Below are 11,146 nucleotides of genomic sequence, written 5' to 3'. Positions count from 1 at the left end.
AAGAAGGAATTATAAGATCTAACAAGTGTGAAAAGCCTCCAGCCTCCATGTACCAAACTGCTGCTTATAGGAACTGAAGCTAAGAGAATTTACTGTGAATATCCCTGTCCACGGTATTGTGTGCTTTGCCTGGGTCTGTTAAAATCGATTTTGTTTTTACTGCTGCCGTAATGGAGGTATAACTGGGAGTTAGATTAATTAGAGGGGCTAGGAGTTATCATAGTAGTAATTTGTAGACCTATTCATGTGTTTAAAATGATTTCTTTAATAAATGTTTAATTTAGTTTTATAAAATCTTCTAAGCCTTGGTAGACTCTACTACTGAACTCAAGGCACGCATCTCAAAATCAAAATGTAAATTACAAAACAGTTGTGGCAGTTGTTTCAACTTTACCTCTGGGATGTGAGCTTCTTAGCATTTACCATCCGTTGTGCCCTGACAGCTGTTAATTCATATTCCTTATTGTGAATGCTCCGTGCATTCAGATACAGTGCCTTTAGACTTGCCTTTTTACACATTTTTTTGTGCTATGGCCCTATTTGCTGCTAGCCCCCGTCTCTCCTGCCTTCCACTTTTGTTTAATACTTTTCTGCCTTTCGTTTATATCTTTGTTTCCCTCTCTTATGTCTCCCCACTCAGGTTCCCACCCCACCCCCCGCCCCGCCACTTTAGTTTAAACCCTCCGCCACATTACTAGCAAATACCCGTGTGAGGATAATGGTCCCAGTCCTACTGGGGTGCAACCCATCCAGCATGTACAGGTCCCATCTTCTCCAGAATTGGTCCCAATGCCTCAGGAATCTAAATCCCTCCCTCTTACACCATCTCTTCAGCCACACATTCATCTGGTCTATTCTCCTATTCCTGATCTCACTAGCACGTGGTACTGGGAGCAATCCTGACCTTTGAGGTCCTGCTTTTTAATTTATTTCCTAGGATGGGATGTTTGCCAAATTTATTGATGACACAAGGATAGGTAGGAAAGTAAGTTGTGAAGAGGACATAAGTAGGCTACAAAAAGATATAGGTAGATTAAGCGAGTGGGCAAAGATCTGGCAAAAGGAGTATAATGTGGGAAAATTTGAAATTGCCCATTTTGGCAGGAAGATTACAAGAGAAGCATATTATCTAAATGGTGAGAGATTGCAGAGCTCTGAGATGCAGAGGGACCAGGGTTTCTGAGTGCATGAATTGCAAAAGGCTAGTATGCAGGCACAGCAAGTAATTAGGAAAGCTAATAGAATGTTATCAATAATTGCAAGGGGAATTGAATACAAAAGTAGGGATGTTATGCTTCAGTTATACAGAGCACTCTTGCGACCACATCTGGAGTACTGTGTACAGTATTGCTCACCTTATTTAAGGAAGGATGTAAATGGGCTCAAAGAAGGTCTACCAGACTAATACCTGGAATAGGCAGGTTGCCTTATGAGGAAAGGTTAGACAGGCCAGTCTTGTATCCGTGGAGTTTAGAAGAGTAAGATGTGACTTGATTGAAACATATAAGATCCTGAGAGGTCTTGACAGGGTGGATGTGGAGAGGATATTTCCCCTTGTGGGAGAATCTAGAACTAGGGGTCACTGTTTAAAAATAAGGGGTCACCCATTAAAATGGAGATGAGAAATTTTTTGTCTCAGAGAGTCATGAGTATTTGGAACTCTCTTCCTGAAAAGGTGGTGGAGGAGAGTCTTTGAATATTTTTAAGGCAGAGGTGGATAAATTCTTGGTAAGCCAGGGGTGATAGGTTATTGGGGGTAAGTGGTATACAGATTTGAGGTTACTATCAGATCAGCCATTATCTTATTAAATGGCAGAGCAGGCTTGAAGGACCAAATGGCCTACTTCTGCTCCTTGTTCATATGTTCGTATGAATGACATCCTATGTGACTGTGGTAAAGGTAAGCTTTCCCTCCTTGTACTTTTCAACCTGTACGCAGCCTTTGACATGCTTAATTGCACATCCTCTGCCAATGCTTCTCTAATGTCATCCACCCAGGTGACTGCACTTGCCAGGTTCCATTCCTACCTATCTAATTGTAGTCATCACTTGCAATGGCTTCTCTTCCTGCTCCCGCATCTTTACCTCTGTTGTCTCCTGAGGATCTATCCTTGGTCCCCTCCTATTTCTCATCTATATGCTGCCTCTTGGTGACCTAAATACATAGTGGCAGTCCCCCCCATCTATGCTGGCAATGCCCAGCTCTTCCTCACCGTCACCTCTATCGACTCCCCCACTGTAGCTAACTTATCAGACTGTTTGCCCAACAGCCAGTACTGGATGAGCAGAAATTTTCTCCAACTAAATTTTAAGAAGACTGAAGCCATTGGTCGGGATTTTATGGCCCCTTCGTGGCGGGATCTGCCTCAGGAGATTCAGCGGCCCAGCATGAAGCCCATTAGCTTTCAACAGGGCATAATCCCGGCTATTGACTCCATCCCTCTCCCCGGCAACAGTCTGTGGATGACTTCACAATCTCGGTGTCATATTTGATCCTGAAATGAGGTTCTGACTACATACTCGCGCCATCACTAAGACTGCCTATTTCCATTTCTACAACTTCGCCTGACTCTGCCCCGCCTCAGCTCATCTGCTGCTGAAACCCTCACCAATGCCTTGTTATGTCTAATCTCAACAATTCTAACTCATTCCTGGCCGGCCTCCTACATGCCAACCTTCTTAAACATTATGGAGAGAATTTTCCCCCATTGGAGGGGTTGTGCGGGGGTGGGTGCGGGCAAGCGCGGATCGGGTCTGCGCCACCATTTTATTTGGCCCACCCAGCGTGACACGCCTCCAGAAGCACAGAGGTGCCTCAGGGAAATGTTTTAAAAATTTTAATAAAGAGAAAAAAAAACTTAAGACATGTCCCCTCATGTGACAGTGTCACATGGGCTGGGACATGTCAATTAAGGTTGGACAGGCAGCATTCTTAACAACTTTAATTACTTTCTTAATGACCTTAATAGGCTTTTGACAGTTCGGTGGGCACACAAACGAGTCGGCTGCGCGCCCGCCGAACTGAATATCTAAATGACGCCCCCTGATGTTGGGACACCCGCCTGATGTCACACATGTCATTTTACACGCCAGCGAGTGGGCCTCATCACCACTCACTGACCCGGAAATTCTTCCCTATATGTTTCATTCTTCCAAACTCCAAGGGATACAGGCCCAACATGTCCAACTTTCTCTCACAATATAACCTCCATCATCCCGGGTAGCAGTCAAGTGAGCCTTCTCTGAACTCCGAACACATTTATATACTTTCTTAAATAAGGAGACCAAAACTATACACAGTGTTCCAGATGTGGTTTCACAAATGCCCTGTACAACTGCAGCAACACACCTCTACTTTTATATCCCATTCCCCTCGCAATAAATTGCAACATTTCAATCTCTCAGCATATTCTCCCCATTTATACAAATGCTGCTTTTTAATTCTTTCTCGACAAGTTCGTATTTTCCTACATTATACTCTGTCAGATTTTTGCTCACTCACTTAACCAAGCCATCTATATCCCTTTGCAGACTCCTTATGTCCTCTTCGCAACTTACTTTCCTATGTATCTTTATATCACCACCAAATCTAGCAACCATGCATTCAGTCCCTTCATCCCATTCATTGATATAAATTGTAAATAGTTGAGACCCCAGCACTGATTCCTGTGGCATTCCACTCGTCACATCTGGCCAATCTGGAAATGACGCATTAATGCATAGTCTCTGTTTCCTGTTAGCTAGCCAATTCTCTATCCATGCTAATATGTTATCCCATTCACCATGAGCTCTTATTTTGCGTAGTAATCTTTCATGTGGCACCTTGTCAAATGCCTTCTGGAAATTGAAGTACATCACATCCAGCGGTTCCCCTTAATCCTCATAGCAAGTTTTTGGTCGTCTGCCCTATTTTCTTCTTATGTGGCTCATTGTCAAATTTTCCTTTTTATTAGTTCTTTGAACCCTCTTGGGATATTTTATTAGGTTAAAGGCACTATATAAGTTGCTATTGTTGACATATCCAATCCTTCCCTGAAGACCTATTCCATAAATGCATTTCCCCTTGGGTGAAAAGATTTCACCTCATTCACTTCGTTAGAGCTCCCCTACATTATTAATTCTGGTTCCTGATACTTGGAATTTTCAAAAAGATATTGATCTCACTTGCTATTATGGGATTATGTGCACACAAAGGCTGTCATCATTGCCTAACAACAGATCAGCAATTATACCTCAATAACCATTTCATTTGCATGTGAGTTGCTTTGGAACATGATAACATTAAAAGGTGGATATAAATGCAAGTTTGTTCTTTCTAGATGTATAACGACAGTTGGGTTTGGGTGAGTTCACAACAGTAATTCACACAAGCCAAACGGGGATTTGCTTCTGTTGCCACTCATGGACTGTCTAGACTTCACTTCTGTGGTTGGCCTAATTGCCTGAACCCTTCAGTTGTTCTAAAATATGCACAGCGCTATTAAATCTGTAAAACCTCGTGAAAAGATTGCTTAACAGTACGATGTCATGTCAGATGACAGCAGTAGAGTAACAGTCATGTGGTGCAAGATAACTGTTTTTTGTCCCATGCGCTGTGGTTGCTTTGCTTGGCACTGGAGAGCTGTCATTTAGTTTATTAAAATGTAAACTGATTCTGATTATAGTGGGCATGACACCTGTATCCCTGGGCATTGAAACATCTTCAGCTTCACCTGAATCCCATGATTAGATTCCAATCTCTATCCATTATTCTACAGATAAAAAATCTGAACCCCTCAATTAGATTCCAGTCTGTAATCACTCCCAGGTATCTATTGTTCTATATATAAATCACCTGAACCCCTTGATTTGATTCCAGTCTGTAATCACTCCCAGCTATCCATGATTCTATGTATATAAACCATCTGAACCCCTCAATTATCTTCCATCTTTGATTCACTCCAGCCATTCATTATTTTATATCCAAATAATCTGCAAACTTTTTCCAGTCTGATCCTAGATTTTGTATCTGATAAAGTTGAGGCATGGCATCTCTCACTGCACCCTGGCACATCTCTGTTTACAGATAGCAGTGAAGTCAAATGTTGAAATCAACTATCTATTCACAATTGTGAGACCAGCATTGTTATACAGTGCAGAAACATAGGCAAAATCAAGAAGAGAGGAACAATGACTGGATATTAATGAGATGTGGATGTTGAGATGGTTATGTGTAGTAACAAGAAAGGACAAGATTAGGAAGCAGTAATATTTGTGCCAGACAATTGCCAGGCAGTGGCCATATCCGACAAAAGAGAATCTAACCATCTTCCCTTGACATTCAAAGACATTACCATCGCTGAATCCCCCTCTATCAACATCCTGTGGGTTACCATTTACCAGAAACTGAGCTGCACCTGTGATATAAATACTGTGGCTGCAAGAGCAGTTCAGAGGTTGGAAATTCTGCAGAGAGTAACTCACGTCTGGACTCCCCAAAGCCTGTCCACTATCTGCAAGGCACAAATCAGGAGTGTGATGGAATACCCTCCACTTGCCTGAACGAGTGCAGCTCTGACAACACTCAAGAAGCTTGACACCGTCCAGGACAAAGCAACTCACTTGGATGACACTTCATCCACTACCTTAAACATTCACTCCCTCCACCACCAACACACAGTGGCAGCAGTGTGTACCATCCACAGGGTGCGCCACAGCAACTTCCCAAGGCTTCTTCAACAGCATCTTCCAAATCTGCAACCTCTAACAGCTTGAAGGACAAGGGCAGCAGATGCATGGGAACATCATCATTTGCAAGTTCCCCTCCAAGTCACATACCATCCTGACTTGGAAATATATCACCATTCCTTCATTTCACTGGGTCAAAATCCTGGAACTTCCTTCCTAAAATGGGCTCCAGCGATTAAAGAAGGCAGCTCACCACCATCTTCTCAAGGGCAATTAGGGATGGGCAATAAATGCTGACCTAGCCAGCAATGCCCACATTCATAAATGATTACATTTTTAAAAAAGCATATCAGTAAAGATTGTGGGAGCATTGAAGTGGCCAAGAAGAAATTAAAATGGTATGCTCATCTATGGTGCAAAGAGAGGACATTTGGTGAGGTGAGTGATGGAAATAGGGTTGCCAGGCAGAAGGAGAAGGGGAATGTTTAAGACAAAGCTGCAGTGATGAAAGACTTAAAGTCATTAGGATTGGACAAGGAATGGGTAACCAACAGGACATGACGGAGAAGGGTGATCAACCAGATTGTGGTGACCCCAAGTGAAATGGGAGAAACTGAAATCAGAAGAAGTGAAGTATATTGCTAGAGATTTTGTATCTCCAATATGGTGGGGAGTGGGGTGGACTGGGACAACAGGAAGTGCTGGATGCCAAGCAAACTTGCTGTGTAGAGGGAGGACTATTAATAACCTGCTGACAAGAATTATCACTTGGCTTTATGTGTTAATTCAGAGGAAATTACAGATAGCTGCATGCGACAAGCTTTATTTTAATAGAAGTGTTAATGAATGAATGAATGAAAATCCTTGGTGGTATGTTTCTGGGGTAATGTTGGGGGCTGGTGATGGACAAGGGGTGGGAGGACGGGTGTGGGATGGTGGATGCTGCTGCAAAGTATCCTAAGTGGGTGCACTCACTGAAGGTTTTTTCTGTTACACTGAATCCTTTTTCCATGACGTCTGAACTTGAAGAGTGACACAGGCTGTGCCCTCTGGTCAGCCCTCCCAGCAGCCAGATTGTGGCTTCACCTCCCAGGCTAAGTGACGTCTAACACCCAGTTCTGTTAGTTACACAATAGAGCTCGTGGGCACAAGCTGCAGTTCAGCAACATCATCTGCATTTTTATTTTAAACTTCCTTCCTCACAGCCTCCTCATTTATTCTGATTGTAACAAGTAATCTTTCGAAAGCTGCTTTACAATTCCATAGTGCAAAACTTTGCTGGGTTGGGTGGGACAGAGAATTAATTCTGTAGCTTCCACTGCAAGGACAGATCATTCAATTAATTTAAGTATATAATATGATCTGTTGCATTAATGTAGACTATAAAGCAGTTAAATCACTTGGCTTGACTGACAAATTAAATCTAGTATTAAATGTATTTATTTCTCTCAGGTTCCTGACTAGCATCTGATTTAGTAAAGTTCAAGATTCTTGTATTTAAACCCTCCTGTATACAACCTCCAGCAGTACTGTGCCTCAATGAACTCTGATTTTATTCTATTGTTGATATGAACATGCCTCCAGCCTTGAATTTTCTCTTGAATTCTGGCACCCACTTTGAGACATGTGGTCACAACCTGCAATTCAGAACTGTTTTATTTATAAATTAAGTTACTCACCGTTTCTCTATTTTAAAAATGATGCATCATGTGGGGAATTATTTAAAAACATGGTGACTCCTGTAAGGGAGAGAACAGGGAGAAAGAAGTGGATTTACTCAGGGATTAAACAACCCTCTTATCCTTCACCCAACTGGCCATACCCCGTGAGGGCAATTTGTTAAGGGTGGGTAATCATAGCTACACCTAATCCTGTCCTCACTGCTTTAGACTCATATTCACTTTCCAATACAGGGTCACGATATAAAGTGCAATAGCCTTTTTTAATGATGCATTCATTCTTGGGCTGTAGACGTTACCGGCAAGGCCAGAATTTATTATCCAACCCTGGTTGCCCTGGTGATGAGGGCAGTGAGGCTTCTTTGTGAACTGCTGGAGCCCATGTGGTGAAGGTGCTCCCACAATGTTATTACGTAGGAAGTCCCAGGATTTTGACCCAGCAATGGGGAAGGAATGGCAATACACTTTCAAGTCAGGATGGTGTTCCCATGCGCCTAGTGCCTTTGTCCTTCTGTGTAGAGTTGATGAAGATGCATCTTTCGCAAAGGTATTGTGGCCAACTGTGGTGCGCCATATGCCTCCACTGCTGCATTCTTTATCACAGAATGTATTGTTTGAGAGCAGACCTGCAGAATAGAATGCTCTTTGGCTTTTCCTTACAATTAATAAATAGTGCTTACTTCAGCTGACAGGTGTGGTAGTCTAGTGGTTATAGTACTGGTTTATGGACATTATGTAGTTCATAATACCACCTGAGCAAATAGAACTAAGGAAACATAATCATGTGTATGGGACCCTGGAAAGCTCTCACTAGTACCCCAACATGGGACCGTAGTCTCACTCACTAAATGTGCTCAGGGTTGGGCAATAAAAACTGTTACTTGCATCGCAAGGATGAGCAAGATAGACATGTAAGAACCTCCGGTGATATCCAGCAAACAGTACAAATGTGGGGCTGTATCAGGATTTTCAAGTGTAGAAGGAGTGTCACAAAGGAAATTCCCTGAAACGTAATAAGCTACTTTGCAGTGAAATGATTTGGTTGAGACCGGGGCCATGAAGAACATGATAAACCCCTCCCAGATTGCCTAGGAGCATCCCAAAGTTGAAGATTGAACACTCAGGTGCCGTGAACAATATGGGCAAAAGATTTTCAAACTTGCCTGGAGACTGCAAACTGGAATGTTGCAGTTTATCCGGTGTGGATATTCCCACAGCTAGTCTGCCTCGCTCACACAGCACAGCAGTTTCAGAGGTGCGGGGGCATCGTGGGAAAGATGGTTTGTTTTACATAACAGTAACATAACTGATTGGTAGGGCAAATTTAATCATTCAGGGGGACATCCCAGCATCCGCAGAATCTAAATTTACGAGGTTTTAGTTCTTGTTTTCCAATACTGCCCCAAGAAGGTGAGATAGCAGAACTTTATCCTAATTCTGTGACTTATTTGGGCTAAAAATGATTTGAAACCAAGATGTGAGAGTGGAAATGCATCAAGTTCATCAGAAAAACACCCCCGAATTTGAAAGTAGTGTCTGCAAATTTTAAACACACTAGAAGACACCAGTTCTCACAACTGAATAAAAGCAAGTTTAAATTCCTTGTGGATTATCACATGATTTTTTTGCAGTGCATAATGACATCAGATGGCATATTCTGGAATTGGTAACACCCATACACACGATTTATTGAGAAACATAAGCATTCATTGTTCTATATATAATCCATCTGAACTCTTTGATTAGATTGTGATCCATATTTCTATATATAAACCATCTTGAATACATTCCAGTTGTCATGACAGCGAGTTTGTAGCCCTGAATTACTTACAGGCATATTGAACTTTTAAGTAAGACGTTTTTTTTTTTAAAAAGGACATACAAGCAAAAGCTGGTTGAGACTGTAAAGTAACCACTTGCTGGAAAATTCCGATGTGGATTACACTTGACCAACTAGTCTAGAGAACATAATGTTGCAACTAAAAATGTGTCAAGGCCTTTTTCAGACAGAGACACTTCAAAGGAAAAGATGCAATGCAAAAACTGAACTGTAATCTCCTATTGCGGAGATAAGGAAGGCTCATTACCATCTCCTATGTGTTATATCTCAGACTGTGGACATGATGTGAGTTGGAAAGAAAGCAGATCTGGGGAGAAGGCATGTTTGTTTTTTCCCTTCCAGGAATACACAAGAAAAGGGGTTAAAAAGCCAACTGCAACCCTAATTCTGTGTGCTAGTTTTGGTGTTCCTGCCCTGGTGTGCAAAGGTCACAGCTGAAGAACATCAACTAGGTATCCCTGTGCTTGTGGTAAAAAAAGTCCTCTTTCTCTATTTGCTGGAGGGAATTCACAAAGTCAGCAAAGCCACAGCCGGAAAGGAAACAAGACAACTCCTTTCATTTGACCTGCAGAACCAAGAATCGCCAAACCCAGTGCTCAACTGCCAAAGTCAGCTCTACCGGAATCACGCAACTTAATGGTTGTAACATTTTGCCAGTTACTCCTCATGGACAAGCCAAAAGACTGATTTGTATACCTTCTTTTAACTTTTATTTCTGGACTCACTTCTCATTTCTAATCTGCGTGTAAGTGTGTTGTGTTTTTATTATTATTTGTCACATTTTAGTAACTAATAAACTCACTCTCTTTGACTCAAGAAAGCCTGGTTAAATTGGCTTCTTCTAAAACATAAATACATTTGGACTGGGAAAAGGTATCCATGGGGGAAGGGATCCTTTTTAAACTAACCTTGGTGTGACCAACAAAGGGGATTGGAATAAAGGAAGGGAGCCGGTTCATCCCTCCTCAACCGGGAACATAACAATTTGGGGAAACTCACTGGGGGGCAGTTTGATCACTCCCAGATATCAATTATTCTATAAAAAACCACCTGAACTCCTCAATTAGATTCCAGTCTGTAATCACTCCCAGATATCTATTATTCTATATATAAACCATCTGAACCCCTTGATTAGATTCCAGTCTATAATCACCCCCAGATATCCATTATTCTATATATAAAACATCTGAACTCCTTGATTAGATTCCAGTCTGTAATCACTCCCAGATATCCATTATTCTATACATAAACCATCTGAACCCCTCAATTAGATGCCAGTCTGCTAGGATTCTATGATGTGCTGGCTATAATTTTCCAAAATTCCTTAGATTCTGGAATGATCCCAGCAGATTGGAAAATATCAAATGTAGCACCACTATTCAAGAAAGAAGGGAGATAGAAAACGGGGAACGACAGGCCAATTAGCCTGTATTATTAGTCATGGGAAAAGTGCTTATTATGGAAATCTTAACAATGCACTTAGAAAAGCATTGTATGATGAGAGAAAGTCAACATGGTTTTATGAAAGAGAAATTCTGTTTGACAAAATTATTAAGAGTTTTTGAGGGTGTAACAAATAAGGTAGTTAAAGGGGAATCATTAGATGAAGTATACTTGGATTTGCAAAAGGCATTCGACAAGACGCAACACAAAAGTTTAATACACTAGATAAGGGCTTATAGAGTTGGACATGGCTTTTTTAACATGGATAGAGGATTTGTTAACAGACAGGAAGCAGAGAGTAGGGATAAATGGGGCATTTTCAAGTTGGCAGTCTATGAATAATGGAGTGCTGCAAGAATCAGTGCTGGGGCCTCAGCTATTCACAATCTATGTTAATGACTTAGATGAAAATACAGAGAGTAATTCATTTAAGATTTCTGACGATACAAAGCTAGGTTGTGAATGCCAGCTGTGAGAGGGACACAAAATGGCTGTAAAGAGATATGGACAGATTAGG

This window comes from Carcharodon carcharias, chromosome 5 (assembly GCF_017639515.1).
Source record: "Carcharodon carcharias isolate sCarCar2 chromosome 5, sCarCar2.pri, whole genome shotgun sequence".
In the NCBI taxonomy this organism is placed as follows: Eukaryota; Metazoa; Chordata; class Chondrichthyes; order Lamniformes; family Lamnidae; genus Carcharodon; species Carcharodon carcharias.
This window is presented reverse-complemented; position numbering follows the sequence as displayed.